We start from the raw sequence: 18,272 nt of genomic DNA on the forward strand, positions 1-18,272 counted from the left end.
AATACGTAATGTTTCTATAGGTTTAATTTCATTGGAGCTCGAAGTGTCGATAAAATGATTGTCGGTGAGGTAACGGTGACCTGATTCTAAGAATTGAATGCTAAGAAAGGATCTCGAGTTGCTGGTAGGTACCAGAAAAAAGGCCTCGAGTACAAAGAACTAACTTTCATAACGATATGGTAATCTTTACAGAATATGTACAGGGCGTCTTCCTAACTTGCTATAAGAATCATCGAGTTGGATTTCACGTTCATAAAGTTCAGAAGTGACTAAAACAGGGTATTTACGAAATCACCCTATATTTTCTATACAGCAGGATCCATAGAAAATACCTATTTTTAATACACGACCAGTTTAGTACAGTCCCAAACAAAAATTTCGAAACATCAGCGTTCATTTGGGACGCGAGGGGTGACGTCCCTCAAGGAGGAGGCAAGAATGACGCGATTAGGAAGCACTCGCGAACGCGCCATTTAACAAACTCCCCGTATATAGGGTGGCCACGCGCACGAACGGGGGTTGTACGCGTAGTGGACAGAGTAACACGTGTGGTGGCAAAGATAAGCCAGCGAAAATACGCGCAGTCACGTATTTTATGAAATATACGCGAACGTTCGGCTCGTCCGAGCCGGCGTACGTACACACAGCCGGATAGTGTGGATGGGAAGTTTCAACGGCATTTAGTGCGTCGCCCGTACGATAAACGAATTTTCCAGGCGACGCGCACCGAAGAAATGGATGAACGATCCGGCTAGAGTCAAAGGACCGCGACGGTTACCTGCACTTTGCGCGATAACATTTGCTTATTCAGAGAAGGGGCCGCGATGGGCGTCGCGACGTCTTGAAATTTCGGGAAGCGCGGTCTGCTCTCGTCGTCCGTGCAGCGCGATATTAGTCTTCATAAATATTAATAAATGCCAGCGGTTTTGTACGGTTTTCGCAGGGATTGCGCTCACGGTCGTGTCGGTCCATTTTGCGAACGCGTTTCCTATCGAGCTCCGGCAAACAATTCAACCTCCTCGTTGCGCCCACCTAAATGGCACCGGTTATTATTTCTTCTTTCGCCGTGAACTGGAGCCGGCCTGATTGCCGCTGATACAGTTTTCAAATCTGTAAACAAATTACAGATTCCCAGGGATAGGAATACGAAACTTAAACGTAAAGTTTCGTTAAAATCTATTCAACAGTATAGGCACAAATCGTGTACTGTTCGCACATAAGAAGAATGAATCCAGTCACGAACGTATATTACCTAACTTCTATAAAATTGCAGGCAAGAGGCTTTTTTGTCTCATTGTACAGTCTGTCCAGGCTCGAAATAAAACGCCGGATTGTATCCCCGTATATTTAAACAAAAAACGTTGTTCAAGAGATGAAAGGAACATCCCAACGTGCTTTGCCGTAAATAAAGTGTCGAAATTGTTGTTAATAACAGGACTACCCTGCGAGGGAGGTAACAAAATCGTACGTTTATTAGGCGTTAGTTGTATAGGAGGCGAACGTAACGATGAAGCGGCACTAAAGTTGGTAGACAGCCCCCGTAACGTAAAACGGTAGGTATCGATTACACCGCAAACAGTTTCTGTGACTAAGTTTTAACTAGCTATACTTTGCAGTATATACTATATTACTTTATCACCGTTCGAACATTTCTATCGGCCATTATTTCCCAAGTTCTGCGGCCGCTGCTGGCCCAATATAATTCCAACTCGAATATAATGCAACTTCCGATGTATTATCGATGATTGCGACGCTAAGCGCGAATGCTCTTCGAACGACTCGGTTTCCCGAGTCATTAGACCGGCGTTGAAGAAGGAATGAAGACTCAATTGTGGAGCTGAAACGAAATTGCGCCATTGTTGATCTTATAATCACGACGATAACTTTGTTGCACTCTCACTATTATAGTTATTTATTTATTTATTACTAGTATCCCTCGTCGCTGCTTCGCCCGCGTATCACAGCGAAGAATTTGGATTTATTGTAATGTGATATTATAAAACTTTGGAATGTACAAACATTTGTTGTTGTTTTTTTTTGTTTTTTTTTTTTGGAGACAATTCACCGGACGAAACGAACTTGTATATATCATGCAAACTTTGCGAGAGCGCTCAACGCTCGACGTAATCTTACGTATTTTTACGCGGATGAAATATAATTAATAAGCTTTCAAAAAAAAAAAGTTTGTGCTGTCATCCAACAATTAAAAAACGAACTTCATAGAATCGTATTTGAAAGTTACAATAGGTTCCAAAGCTTTTAAATTAATACAGTACCACGAGAAAATTGACGGGAAATGTAAATAAGGGGATGAAGTATCAAAGAAGAAATAAGAGATCAATATTAGAAAAATGTCAATGAAGAAGAGAACAGAAGTATAGAATTATTGTGTATTATTATACACGCGTACAGAGATCGACAACGCTCCATGATAACTCCATTATTGAAATAAATTCCGTCGATGATGGCCCGCCAAACGACCGAAATTGAAGGTAATCTTTTTGCAAACATTAGCGCCGACGATCGGTTAACGCCGCCCGGGGGTGGCTCGCGCCTAAAACGAATCGCGTCGCGATACGTAAATTCTCCCTGATGCATCGCATCGAACGCATAATTCGATTTCGCCGAAATCCAAAACGACTGGTTACATCTCCGAAATCCGTGTATCCGCGCAATCACCAATGGTACGCGTGTCATTTCGCTAATTGTTGCTGGAGAGGCGGAATCGTGAATTATTTAATTGGCCGAATCCCATTTTACCCCGTGCGCCAAATCCTCTTGATTCATATCGTATTTTTTCCTTTTCAGGCGATAACCGAGTACAGAGCACCGCGAGCAGATTGTGTGTACCAGGTATCAGGAATTCATCGAGCGCAGCGACCGGTCGGACTGACCAACCGAGGAGGCCAATCGACGTGCTTTTTGTTCATCAGTGTTGTATTCTTCTTTTTTTTTTTTTTAGTCGTAACGATAGCTACTCTAGCGACAGGGTTTTAATTTTTTAACGATAGCAATCAACTTGGCGAAAGTTCGTTAGAGGAAGTTTATTACATTTAGTGCCGACGTTGCGCGAGGTCCTGTCAAACGTTTCACTTAAGACTAGTCTGGTCTGTAACCTGGTCTGGTAAAATGAATTTTTTTAAAAGGAAGGTCTCCAAGTTTTAATTACAGGGTTCGACGAAGTCTAAAATAACCGTCAAGTGTAGAAATTAATTTTGTGCCTTTTTCGAACGCGTATTCATCAGGTTGAGAATTTAGAAGTTACTCGCTTTAATATACCAAAGCCACGAGTAAATATTTGTTTAAACTAGAGTTATAAATGATTGAATAAAGAGGCACAGAATTAAATTCTACGCTTACCGTGTACGTATACATATGTTTCATATTCGTCGGAAGCGTCGGTTGCTTCAAACAATTCAGCGTTTCATTGATTTCTGGAGTAACGCTGTCGGAAATGAAAATCGGCAAAATGGTATCGAAACAGTTACTTTGTAATTTTATTTCAAATAAAATTTCTCCGGAACTGGTACACCCCTAGTAGGCGCACTGAAATTTCATAACGTTGCCCGTGCTTCGAAATACAATATGTTCTGTCGATGAACGTCGAAAGACAAATGTTGCCCAAGCATCGATGGCAAAGTTCCCTGCTTCTCGTATCGACTATTCGCGGATTTTCATCGTTAAATGAAACGACGATGCCGGCCTGCGGCGGTGTTTTTTACCCAAAGTCGGCGTATAACCGATAAGTTAATTTTAAGGGATAACTAGGGATATAATATGAAAATCTCGAACGTTTAATGGACATTTTTGTCAAAACTGTCTCACATGAAAGATCGTGCTAAGCTAGGGATCGGAATTTTTGGAGATGAAAGGTTGACAGCAACAGGAAGCACATTGCTCGATTAAACAAACGAGCAATCGAGACGCTTTGAAAACGGTAACATCAATCCAAAGTTGACAAAAGGCAAATCGACTACAATCCACTTCGAGTTTAATTAGCGTAAACTGAAACTTCAGAAAATATCGTTCCAGTGGCAGTATACTGGAAAATTAATTTTATACGCAAGTTTCTGTTCGATATCTGCCTGCGCGGAATGTATTACATTTCAGTAGAAGTAAACAGCGGCTGTTTATGCAAATGCATATTTCGAATCGCTCTGTCATTTCTCACGAACACACCCCTAAATAAATACATTAACCTCTACTATGCAACCACGCTGTTCTATAAACCGAACATTTCCCGTTACTATTTCCTATCGGTTCCCATTTCCCACCCTGAACCGTGCAAGCATTCTAGGTCGTCGTCCGGCGACGGTAAACGAAGGCGTTGTCGCATAATTTGTAAGTCGGATGTTCCGTCGTATCCTTGACGAGGCCAGATATTTTTCACGTCTATGCCGACGTCAGACTCGGTATTTTTTTATTCGCTCCCACGACGCCTCCTAAACCTTTTTCATTTATCTTCGCCGGGCGCAGCTTAAGCAGCAATTTTGCACCGCGCTTTGCATGTGCTTGTTTCAGCCGCACCGGTGCAATCCCCTTAATGTATATACTTTTTCTCGCTGTCATAATTGAGGAGCCGCCAGAAGCTAGACCACTTCCAAGGAGTGTTCCTCCCACATAAATTTTCGACTTACGTTTTACAAGCGCTCTTTCGTGCCTCGTTTAACCGGAAAATGCTCGCAGAAAAAAAAAAGAAAGAAAGGAGCGAGATGACGGAAGGCCACCGAGAATCCGATCGCGCCAACGTTTGCGCCGATTAAATCGTCGGCGTCGTTGCGCTCGTCTTTGCCGAGACCCACTCCATCGAGCTGTGACTCTTTTCGGACGCTCTTTGTTCATTATCCGTACCGGAGTTTCCTTTTCCGCATCTTACGAGATGCCACGAGGGATCGAGAGAGGTGGGCGAAATTCTCATCTAGGTAAACCGTTTCATGTAGCGAGATTTTAACTGTGTAACTGTGTTTATATCGAAGTAAGGCTGTGGCGGGACCTTAGAGTAACCACTCCTACGAGTACTCGATTCCCCGATTTCTAAGGTGAGGGATTTCTAAGTTTGCTAGGTAACCGAGGTAAGTTTTCAATCTTACTTCCAGGCCCAAAACGAAACACAGTCTATTTCTCCCCTCTCTCCCCTAATCGAGTAACTACGAGTACAGTGAATCCTGCCTAAAATTCGCATGGTCACTCCCACCACTGCTTGTCCACCAGGCGAACAAGCCTCGAGCATCTAGTTTACATTGAAGTGACATATTGTTAATCAACTGGAGCAGTTGCTACCTGTTGGAGTAGTTGGATCGATGACGCTCTAAATACGTCTTCCTAAAGGGAGACGAGTAGAATACTAACGCGGGGCCAGTTTCGCAAAACATCGCTTACTCAAAGAAAATTCAACAGCTGCTCTTCCGTTGCCTCTGCGACACTCTTTTGCGACCTATAAAACAGGTGGGTGGAAGTTTCGGGGGTTGGCCATTACAGGGAAAAATTTGTTCATCGACGACTGCAAAAGCTGTCGTTTCTCGCGCGCTCGCTCTGAACGCTCGAGTGTTTGCTTTTGTGTGAAACATCCGTTGATTCGCAAATACGACTGGAACGCTATTCAGCGTTCGCCGTGGAGAATGTTCGACAACGCGAGGGCGTATCCGTTGCAAACAAAACGCGAAAAACACTCGGGGACCGATTATTCTTCCATCGGTGTTTGTTCGTCATTAACCCCCGCCCCCGCTTGACGTATAGAAAACAATTGTTATTTCGTGCCGTCGTCTGATACGGAAAGTCAACATCATTCGGTTAGACCGTAGAGATCCATGGTCGAAAACTCGAGTCTCGAGATCGCGGCGATCTCTCTGAAAAGTACTGGCTCGAGGAATAATTGGAGTTTCGAATCGACTCCATGTTGTTTCAACTGGGTTGCGTTCTTTGGATATAATGTTACACACAGATGGTTATACTGGCTAATATGTAGTAACACATTTTCTTTTCGAAGAAAATCGAGGGCCACATTGAGTGGGAGTCAGTACCTTGGACCAAAGATCCACATCTAGGCATCTAGGGAGCTGATTCTATCAGAGATTCAAGAATCGATTCCAAGACGAATGACTCCCCACGCTTCGTATGCCCAGTTGAGCTCCATGAAAATGCTCTCCAAATTCTTCTCCACGCCAAACCGTGTCAACCATGGAAACTGCAACAAAAGCGAGTTACTATCGAAATTGACTATCCAAAGACACTCGTCAACCACCTCGAAAGGCCTGAAAACCTTCATCCTTTTTCACTGAAAAATTCTTGTTAGTTCTCCTATTTAAAAAATCCCGGAAGACGATGTTGCGCAGGAAAAATTGAGTAGCGATGCTCTATTAAAATCGAACAATCCACGTTAATTAAAATATTCCGAACTCGGTCCTCGATAGCTGCAGACTTTTGCCCGCGAATGGCGCATGCGCGAGCGACATCGTTCATCGGTTCGATCCCGAGACTTTTCCCTCGCGCAGTCCTTTGAAACGTCTTGTCTCAAGAGATCAAACTGGTGACTACTTCAAGATCGTTCAAAACAAGTTCGTGTTTGAATACTCGCTCTCTGTCTTCCTCGTCTCCGGATGCAGGTGGCAGGACGTTCGGCGCCTTTTAATTCGTTTTCACCTCGTCCTCTGCCGATCTCTCGCCTATTGTACAGTCTTCTTCTTGTTATCGACAATTTTCATGGTACGAATCGGAAGAGAAGCGCTTGAAAGAGGTTATCGTCATAATCGTTACTTTGTCGTCTCTTTCGTTAAATTTACGAAATAAATAGCAAAGCTGAATCCCTTGTTACAAAGTTTTCAGTTATTGTCCTGCTCGAAACTACCATTTACTGGCCAGGTTGATGGATCTACGGTCAAAAATTCCCAGTCAGGATTAAACCTATCGAAAAAGGGAATTATTGCCACTATGACGGAAATCTCGATGCCTTGTTCCAGCAATCTGGAAAGTTAGTTTTTACAAACGTCCGCGTGACAGCCTCCGCGTGTCAATCTCTCTTCCTGATTGAGAGTTTCAATTATATATATATATTTTTTTTTTTGGTACTGTATAGATCGACGAGTTGGGTTCGAAAAATTAACGCGCAGCAGTTTATTAAGCTTCCGAATATGACATCTTTTAGAAATAACACTCGTTTGAACGAAAAATGAAATACAGGAACATTTACCACGGTCATTACTCGAGGCAGTGTTGCACCCCTTTTATCTTGCCGGAGTCCAATCGTTCAGGATTGCATAAATTGCGGTGGCTTGTTTGCGCTCTGTTCAGTCTTCTAATGACGGCACTCGAAGCATCTGTTCAATATCTCCGCTCGTAACGATTGTGGGGGGTCTATCGATAATTACGTTACGTACCTGTTAGAGCGGGGAGAAGTTTTCCATTCCGGTTGGATGTACCACCGCTGCACCTAATTCAGATTCCTCGAATTGCCCTTCAAGGGCTTCTGCTTTTTCTTAACGGTAACGCACTCGATAGCGACGAACGGATCGTCTGTTTATTATCGAATCCTCGAATTTTTACCGAAACCATTCCAACGCCGTCGCTGAATTACGTATCGCTTCCGCGTCTCTAATTTTATGTCCGTACATTTACAACCGAGTTTCGGAGTTATTCACTCGCGACCTCTCGTTTCCATTTTTTTCGGCCACCATAGTTTCCGTTTCGTCGGAAGTAGAATGTTCCAATTCTGTTTCTGGCACAACGTGGACGTCATCGATGGCATTGTTGGATTCGCTGCTACTCGAGAACGCCTCCTTTTCTACAGTCTCTCCTAATTGGAGTCTCTTCGCGACGTATTTAATATTATTTTCCCTTTGTATCGATAATGAATTGTATATATTTCTGAGTAACTCCTAGCAAAGTATATATGTAGAACAAAACGTCGACGCAGCGTTCCCCTTCGTTGATCCTCATGAATATCCATCCCTGAAATTAACGCTCTTTATTATCAATTATCTACCGTTCCGTAATTCAATTTCGCTTGTCAAATATTATTCTACAATACGCGGAAAATTCGCCCGTTAGGTGGCCATTTAATTCCGATAATCTGTTGTACAGTATTTCCAATCAGACACGCGTTCCCCCACGGATTAATGCTTCGAACCCATCGGCCACCACTTCGAACTTTTCAAACGAAAACATTTCGTTGTTAACTTTCGGCGTGCGAGGTGAGAGTTAAATGCATGGTCGGGGTTGGGTTAAGCAGCATCAAGTAACACAGCTACAAGGACCATTGTAATCTAAAACGACTTTACAACGAGAGATCGTAAAGGATATATGCCATTAAACGAGAGAAACAGTGAAACACAACTGTTCGTTGCAAAGCTGTAATTTTTTACATTTAAAAAATTTTTTACTACTAAAGGACAAAAAAGGGGATACGAGTTTTACAATGAAATGTCCAGGTAGATGTAATATTTAGATACCAGGTTTTCCTGCCACTCGATCGACCATTTTTACAAATGTTTTCGCGAGGCTTCCCTGGTAATTTTCCGTGTTGCGCCAATGACAAATGATTTTGGAACAGTACAGACAGATGGCCCTGATGTTCGAAAAAATGTGTCAAACGAACGATGAAGCACGCGAACGATTCCATAAATGTTTCGGAAAGTAACGTTGCTAGAGGGCGTTGGTCCGATTCATAGAATTAATGGCATTATGGACCAATATGTGTACACGAACATATTGAACGACGCTCTATTTCCATTTGCCAACAAACGCATGCCAGAAAATTGGATTCCGCGAGCCGATAACGGCCCGAATCGCACGGCTTGCGGGGCGAAACAGTTTCTGGACGATAAGAATATTAAAATTTAAAATTTGACGTACACTTTTCGAATAATTTCAAAGTGTTAGATGTGGTCAGGAGTAAAACGACTCGGTACAGATAAGAGTACCGGTGAACAAAATTTTTAAGAACGATTTCAGAGGGGTTCGCGCTCGAATTCAAATTTATACGAATTTTACAAACAATAATGGACCATTCAAACGTGTAACATTTTCACCAGAAGACGATAATACCCTGTTCGTACGTGCAATAATCGCGTCATCCCACTTCTCGATGAATTCCATGATATCAGCGCGCGAAAACGAAGCTGCGTTGATCCTCTAAACGGATTCGCCCCGGAATTCATAGCTGCATTAATTTTACGCACGACCAAGCACCGTTTAAACGTGAAGTATTCGCGCTAGGTGATGTAACATCTCGAATATGTAACACCTGCGCTTGAACTAGTAGCTGCGTTAATCTTGGAAACGAGTTCGCGCTAGAAATCAGGGGTGGATCGATCTCGTAAACGATAATGCACCGCTCGAACGTGTTAAATTCACCGTGGAGTTTATAATACTCGGTTTCGGGCACTCGAAGTTTACTACTCGATCGCACCAAAACTAATTGTTGTGCAGTTATGCGGTTAGTTTAGCACGGGACAAGGGATACACCTATCGTGACATCTACACTGGCCTTCAAAAAAATGGGGACACTTCTTCAAAACGTCATAAATATGGGAGTTTTCAACCGATTTTCATGAAACATCGCCAGGAGTAGTTTTGAAGTGTCCTCTGGGCGTGTACAAAGTTGCATTAGCGAGGGTTGATGCGAAGGGGTTAATTCACCCCTGTGAAGGTGAGGTGGTGGTGAAGGAAAACGGGAATTTTGAAGGTTCCAGGGGTGACGGACGGGGTTGAAAAAATAAAAAATACCTTTGGGGCGACTTGATGACCTCTACAGAATGCACGCATTGAAACCTACCCCTCACAACCCTCCCGCCCACCCTAAAATCCACAATTTTTGGACGACAGTCCCAGTATTTTCAAAATAAGAAAGAAAGAAAAACTAATTGCAACATACTTGATAATCGGGGAAAACACGATTTGTTTTAACCGAAGGCAGACGAATGTACTTATATACAGTGTAATGATTTTTATTATTTGTCGGGGGGTCGCGAGGTTTGATTACTTATGCAGAGGAGTTAGCTTTGTGGTCTTGGTGGAGGAAGGCTGAGGAATTAATCACTTCGCGCGACACTTCGTATTAACCACGATGTATAGACGTTGCGATATATTCCGATACAACGCAGCAAGTGGTTTACACCCTCAGCCGTCTGGCCACTCGATTGATGCGCGATTGTACCGATCTCTCTCTCTCGAGGTGTACGCTCTGAATTTAACCGTGATTCTAGTAATTGAGGGCTGTGCTGCAATAAGCAGCACCATTTTTGTTTATGGTTTCGAGGTTAGACCATAATCACGAATTTAAAAAATTCCTTTTTTTTTTCATGATGCAATAGGGAGACAGTTCCGGCAGCTGGGAAACCTGACGGTGTCGATTTAACGGAGACAGAGCACGAAGAAGAACGAATTTTGCACTAATTTTACGATTTTTTGTTTGTATTTTGTTTGTAACTCCCTTAAATTTCAGGTGTCTTTTAAAACGGGGCGCAGTAAGGAGTCAGCTCCAAACAGTAATTCCCTCCCCACCACTCCGAAAAGGAAGGATGGAATCCGGAACGACGTAATTTCAATATAAGATACCTACACCACGATACGAAAAAGAAACAGAAAGAAAATTTCAAAAATCTGAATCTTAAAACGTTTCCTTTAATTTCTATTTTCTAATTCCAAAGTAATTATACCAAATCGTAATGATTCCGAATCGTTTGAAACATATCGTGACTTTCGAGTCCACTTCTATGAAGTTCGTTTTTTTTTTTTTTTTTGGAAGCTTGTTAAAGACAACTCTACAAGATGGACGTCCAGATTTCAAAAACTGTGGAAAAATTCAGTAAACAAAGGTTGGATCTTGACTAACATCGGTTGTTCCTTAAACGAAAGCCGAGTCTTAGTCATAGACCGAGTCTTTAGTCTCAGTCGAGGCTACTAAATTCGCCCTGGCACTCGAGCCGTTAATAAAAAAAAAGATAAAGCCCTGCTGTCGGTATCACCAACCCAATCGTTTTACCGATCCCTAGCGCGAGGTGACACGAGCGACGATACCCTGCCGTCGTGAAGGGTTTCTCCCGTCGGCGCTCGCAGCCTTCCTCGCCGTTTATTTTCCCGTGGACCATCTTCCGCGCGTATTACACAGCCTACCTCTTTATCTCTCATAGGCGACGATTCGCATGCATCAAAGCTTCATAATAAATTGAATATCATATCCAACGACGCGTCGGAGAAAACGAAGGAGAAACGGGGCAAGAAAGGTGAATAGGGGGTGAGAGGGGGTAGGCGGAGAGGAGGGGTGGAAAGAGGAAAGAAGAAGAGGAAACCCGGAGGTCCTGGACCTGCGCCATGCGAGGCGAGCGTCCCGTCACGGAGCGTTCCGATGCTCGAATCGCTCGACGACCAGCTCGACGCCGTCAGTACACGCGTCTCGACGCCCGGGGATGCGTCCTGTGCCGGAAGCGCAGCGTCGGCTCTCGTTCTAACGGTTTCGAGGACCGATCGCGTTATCCTTCGCTGTTGAAGTGTGTCGTTTCGTGTAAAAAAAAAAAAAAAAAAAAAAAACACCACAAAGGAAAACAATCGATTGCAACACTGTACACATATGACGTGCCGTGTTCATTCGCGAGTATAATGCTACACTATCCTCACGAGGTAATGTCCCGCGATGAGAGTTTCGGGGGGAGGGAGAGGGTTGGTACGATGCAAACTGTTGTTTGGATCTGGTATCCGCGATCGAAGCACGAAACAGCAACCGTGCGCGCTCGGATAGGTGTATTATAGTGCGTTGCACGATGATCGACAGTTGGGACAGATCAAGGGTGGAAAATAAAAAAATGATAAAATTGAGTAGCACGGTTTTTAAACTCTCTGCGAAATCATGGTGCACCCTCGCGTTTTCTTTTATTTATTTTTTATTTATTTTTTATTTATATCTCCGAGAGGACGAACGAATAAAAGATTGCACCATGATTTCAGACACTTGGCAAATGCCGCGGGAAGGCATGGTGTAGCTCAGACTTGTGGCCCTGGGACGCTCGGTTCCTCGATTATCAATACGCGAGGCACGGGTTGGGAATTTCTTCCTGGGGACTGGTCGAACTCGACTCGAGGGAGACGAGTGGGATACTATGGGTTGAATGATAAAAAATATCAGTCTAGTTTTGTCTTATTTTTGAAATGAACTATCGGAAAAGTCAGGGAAAACGATTCGATCGCTTGGAGTATGGTCCTCTTCGGTACAATAATCCAATAACGATCCATGGAACAACATTTGTAATTTAATGGTAGACTTGCATTTTGTCCAGAGAAAGAAATGTCTATTCAAAAGAAAAAAAAAATTCATATCATGTGACTTCTATTTGTTCGTACAAATTCATTAAAAAATGACGTACACCATTTATATGCAAAACTGTACGCAGAATGTCGAGAATATTTCGTACACGAGTAATATAAGGAGCACCATGTAAATCATTATAAAAGCACAAAGTTCACCGCTGGAGAATATCTCTTTTCCAACCTCCGACTTCATTTTCGCACCTTCCAGCGACAAATCATGGAAACATAATATCAATATTCCATTCCGTCTAAGTGTATCTATTCCAAATGCGTTTAGCATACAATTCTCCGATATTTGCATACGTGGTGAATGCAGGAAATCTGCATTTCAACGATAAGTGCCCCCGCCCGGAAGAAAAAGGGTACAAAGAATCGACCTATCAGCTTTTGTTTTTACGCCGTCCCAGTCGTCGTTCGCTGGAGTAGAGGGAAGATAAACTGTAGGAGATGACCTCTGATCGCGAATCCGCGCAAGAAATGTTATCAATAACCGAGGAATCGCTGTTAGCTCACGGCTAGGTTGATGGATCGTCGTGCGAGAGATCCGACTCGGTTCCCCAAAGGAATCGACAGGGACACGTCACGGTCGTCGGCGCACGTACTGTTACGATCGGTGATTTTCCACCGGGACGATATATCAGCCGGATATTTTCGAACGCGAATTCCCTGTCGAATTCCAAGTGAATTATAAGGATCGTAGGTGCGCGGGAATGGGTTCCCGGGGTAGCCGGGTGCGGCGCGAACGTCCATCGATTTTGCGATAACAATTTGAAAATCGAACCGACGATAATCCGTGTCGCGCGAATTGAATTTTCGATATTTCGCAAGAAAATATTAGCCCAACGGTACCGTCCACCGCCGATGGAATGTTCGCGTGTACCTCGGACGATCGAAGGACGCTCTCTCGCGTTTCGGATGCCGCGGTTCTTTACGGGGAACGGCGAAAAGGAACAGCCGGAATATCAGAGGCGGATATTCGTACATGACGGGTTTTTGTCAGCGAACGGGGTGACCGTAGACGTCGTCCATGGCTAACGACTTCGCCGCTGACTTTGATAAATCCATCCGTCGACCGAAGATTCGTTCTCGCGACGATATCGGATGCGTATGAATTTTAATATCCCTCGGAACGATCACGTAACGTTTGTCCTTCTTTCCAGACCGCGGAATTCCTGCTTGGAAATTACGGCCGAACGAGCCTCGTTCGCGGCGAGCCCACCTCCCGGGGTTTAAAGTTGGAGATTAGTCGAGAATTTTCTTCGCCCCGTATCGTTCATTCTGCTAAGTGATTGTTATATACTTTCTAAACCATCTATCTTCCCTGAAAGCCGCAGCGAGAAATTTTTTAATATTAATCGAAAGAACAGATATTAACAATATCATGTACAGTAGTAGCGTATTACGTTAGTAGTTATATTATGTTAGAAAAAAAAAATATATATATATATATACATGTCGAATTGAGTAACCTCCTCCTTTTCGAAGTCGGTTAAAAATGCTTAAAATTTGTAGTGGTCCTAATTCGGTGGCCAGTGACTGTAGTATCTACTGTAGAATCGTAATATAATGGAAGGGATTGATAACTCCGTGACCTTTCCAACATTTTCTGAAAATTCACGCCAGAGAAAAATGTCATAAGAAGAGGAGTCCTTTGATTCGTCGAACGGGAACGGCCCTTTGACATCGGGCAATCGTATTTCTCCAGAGTAACGTTCGCAATCGTCGCGGCGAGGCCGGCGGAGTTGTTTCGCAAAAACGGACAGCAGCTTTCAGGCGAGCATTCGAGATAATTAATCTGTTTCCCCGGAGAATAGCCACGTATTTGCATAGCACCGCGTATGCAAATGATACATGCTCCTTCGCGGTACCGAGGTCCAAAATTATTCTTCGGATTATGAAAGATAGGCTAAACGGTCCGGATAGAGGAGCGATCGCTTCTATAAATCCTCCCGAAGGCGCGTAATCACGTGCACATGAAAACACCGCGACAGGATCTCTTTTCGGAGGGAGAAGGATGGATCTCGGGTCACGAGAAATTAGTAGAATAAATATTCGCTATGCTCGAGGAGGGCACACAGTTTCCTGAAGCAAAAAGTTCAGGTATTAGAGAAAATCTGATCGAAAACCGTTTCTGTACCGACAGTTTCATAACGGTATTGCTAATGTTAAGCCTCGTAACTTCATGTACAAACTCTACAAATGTCCCGGTTTGATACTATTAACGCTTGAGATGAAGTAGTCATACTCGGTTCGTAAAAGCGAGGAGTGAATCTGAGAGGGACATTAAGACAGCGATACATCAATGATATTTTCTAGATAATGTATTGTTTACGAAGATAATTAATTGGGGAGAGAAAGGGGTTAGGAAGCGATCGATGAGGAGCGGTTTGTTCTCGTTGATGCACGCTGGTCGGTTTGATACTCGTAATTAATGACCAACGCTGTCGAGAGGACGGGGTGGAAAAATTACGAGTTTGCGTTTTCCTTGATTATCCGATGGCCCCGCCGGAAACGGTATCAGTCGTTAAAATTCCTTAGCCGCCTGGAATTTAAGCCGCCGTTCTTCCGTCGTAACGAGGACAAAACGAGGGAATCCGAATTTTTTTTTCGGGATTAGTAAATCATCGAGGAAAGACGTTTCCCTCCGCGGAAGTCGGGGCTGGCCTCTTGTTGAATCGAGATCAACTCATTTCCAGTACAATGCCGAGCGAGCCATTAAGTTCCATTCTTTTTCCGTCCAGTATTCTCCGCGGGAGGATTCTCCAGCCGCTCGCAAAGTCACTACCCCGCTGCCTCGTCGACGGGGGCTTTTAAATCGGTCATAACGTTTGCGCGATTCTTTCTCGAAGAGACAATGTTTGCGGACAAACAGTTCATCGCGGTAAACACACGGAAGAGGGTACGGAAATGGAATTTCGCTTCGAAAAGTGAAATCCCTCTCGCCCTGGCTCCTACTACCAATCTGCCCCAAGGAGCTCTCAATGGGAACGAAAATCGGATTTCCTAGCGTCGTTTCGCCTCACGCGAAACGATCGCGAAGTGGCTAACAGGCGTAAAAAATCCGTAATTAGATGCACGAACTGTCGAACGAAGCAGCAACGAGTTGCTTAGAATTGGTTGATCGCAACAAAGAGCAATGTCTCCGAAAGGAACAAAATAAGGAAGATCATACCTCAATGTCTTCCAAAATACAAGCTTCTATCGCATTGTTTACTCGAAGAGAGCCATACTCCCTGCCAGTTGAAACATCGTCCATTTAATGAACATTTATTAATAGACTGCGGATCTTTATGCTAACTAGGAATTTATTTTATTCTGTAAATATTATAACATGAACTTTACTTTCAATTTTTTTTATATTCTTGCATATTGTTTGCATTCTGTAGGGTCTTGAACATTGAAATTTCAAAAAGATCAGCAGTTTATTTATTAATATCCAAGTGTTGCTCGATACCGGTTACCATACGTCTACTCGAGATTTATCATTGACACGTACGAGGCTGAATGAAAATTAATTTTGAAACACAAGCACTTCTTTTTTTCCTTAGTGTCCGAGGGTAATTGAAGTTTGAAAACCACTGGTCCAGGCCAGGAGGTTGGTAAACAATATGAAACTGTTTTTTAAACGAATTTTAGGACGGAGTCGCGAAATTAGCGTCTCAATATTCCTGCAAGTAGTATTAACCCTTAAAGCGCGGACCTCGCAGTAGAAAGTGAACGTTCATGGCCAGACATCGGACTGGCACACATCGTACGTTCCGAACAGTACGAGATAAAGTGTTCCGAAGAAAAGCATTACTGTCCACATCTTAAACTACATTTATTGTTACTGTACAAAGGTATCGTGAACGTATGAATCGTTTCCTTTTCATGATTTATTCTCCGTTTTTCCTCTCTTCAACTTCAACTGCAGTTACATTGTGCTCCTAAAGCACCACGTTCGGGCCATGAAATCTTTCCGACCTTTCAACGAATAATTTCATTTTACAATTCAGATTTCAGCTTTTGTCGAACGAATAACGAATCTGGACGTTTATTTTACCTTCATCATTCGTGATTTTTGTCCGAATAAAAATTTGTTCATCCTTGCTTGCATCCGTCGGATATGTGCTAACTAAACAGTCGCAATTTCCCGCATATTTTTACTAGAGAACTGTAACGTTCGATCGAACGAGTTCAAGTAAAACAAAAATCTTGAAATTGTTTTTTAGAATCACTGCTCTGGATCAGTAATCCTTGTGATATTAGGGTGAACCAAAAGTTCGTGCGTTTTTCACGTTGTTTCAGTTTGTGCAATTTTTTGAAGTCATTAAAATTACTTTATACGCAAGTGTTATTATTTTGTAGCTTTCGAAGAGCTCTTTCGTATGTAATTGTGGGCTACCTTAATTTAGCGATCGTTTAATTTTTTTCGTTTTAGTAAAATCATGAAAAATTTTTAGATTCGAGTATTTTTTGGAAGCAAGAGTTTAAAGCTACCGAAGCACCAAAGAAAATATCATATTCAATAGCCTTGAACTCTTGTATCCAGAAAGTATTCGAATCTAAACATTTTCCATGATTTTACTAAAACAAAAAAAAAAAAAATAAACGAATTAATGTAGCTAATAATTAAATACGAAAGAGCTTTTCGAAAGCTACAAAATGATAACGCTTGGGTATAAAGTAATTTTAATGACTTCAAAAAATTGTACAACCTGAAATAGCGTAAAAACAGCACGAAGTTTAGGTTCACCCTAATAACTAAATATCGATCAAATATTTCTACGTTCGATGGATATTTCAACACTCGGCCACAATTCTAAAAACTCTCGATTATTACACGCACCGCGAGTGCAATAATCCCTCGAACCCTTTCCCCCGAACATCAAAAAGATTCCTCCGCGTTGGTCCTCGCTTCGAAGGCTTATTTACGCTAGGTTAGGTAATCCTATTCGCAGTCTGCGAACGTAACAACGTTTCCTCCTCGGAGACCCCGCGATAACTCCAGCTATCGCGCCTCGACGATGGCGTAAGAATTTTTCAGACGTCCGCCTGGTGTTCGTAACGCAATATTCGGAGTGAAGATTTTTCTTTCCGCGTCCATCGAAAATCAGGGAGATCTCGTTCGGTTCGCCTTCGACGCGAGCATCGATCACGCGTCGCCGAGATAAGACAAAGAGTTTCTAATCGGGAGCACGTGTGGCCACGCGAGCATACGAAAATTGCACGTGAACGCGTGTGTCCTGCGAATGAAAGGGGGAAAAAAAGACGCGTTTAGCGACGAAGAGGGTCGTGGAGTGTACGGGACAAAGAAAGCGGGACTTTTCATTTTCTCCTGTCGTAAATAAGGAGGAGCAGTTGCTTCGCGTTACACGTACACGTGTCTGTACACACACGGTGTCCCCTCTGGAGCGTAGCAGGCTATTGGAGGGAACTGCTGGAGGTTAAATAATGCGATTTCGGGCTTGTTTGTTTCGTGGACTACTTCGTAGAACCGATGTTAACGATTTAATTCGCGTGTATCGTAGGGATTCGCGTGTATCGACTTTTTCCCCCGAAGAGCTTCGTTCTTTCTCTAATTACGCCCCAAGGATACTCGACGCGTTTTAATATACTCTACTTTCTTCGCGCTACGGCTATCGCATTCGATTCCACTTTTAAATAAAGAAAAGTGCGGCCGACGAGAACGTATATGTAGGTCAAAACGTCGAAATAAACGAAGGAAAATTGTCCCGAATAATCGGAAAACGTTAAAACCACTTGTGGGCTTACAGACCATGCATATTCATGAACCGCGAGCCCAAACTTTTCGAGTATGTAATCCCGCGGCAATTAATTTCTAAAGAACCACGACCATTCCGCGCCTCTAATACGGTTCAAACCCTCGAACACCGCGGCCGACCGTCAAAGAAATTTTCCTAGCCTGAAACTTTCCTTCCTCGGCGCGTTAGTTCCCGACGTTTCTGTAGAGGAACACCGTGTACACGTTGCTC

General features: G+C 43.2%; 1 protein-coding gene across 1 annotated transcript in view; it reads left to right on the top strand.

The window, feature by feature from the left end:
• Window positions 1-9,375: 9,375 nt before the first annotated feature.
• The window catches only part of LOC128873612 (lachesin-like), a 73,786-nt gene continuing 64,889 nt past the window's right edge, over window positions 9,376-18,272 (top strand). The window contains exon 1 of the mRNA XM_054117307.1: window positions 9,376-11,613. The gene's annotated coding sequence lies outside the window, so the exon portion shown is untranslated. The remainder of the gene's footprint in view (window positions 11,614-18,272) is intronic.

Source organism: Hylaeus volcanicus, chromosome 3 (assembly GCF_026283585.1).
Source record: "Hylaeus volcanicus isolate JK05 chromosome 3, UHH_iyHylVolc1.0_haploid, whole genome shotgun sequence".
NCBI lineage: Eukaryota > Metazoa > Arthropoda > Insecta > Hymenoptera > Colletidae > Hylaeus > Hylaeus volcanicus.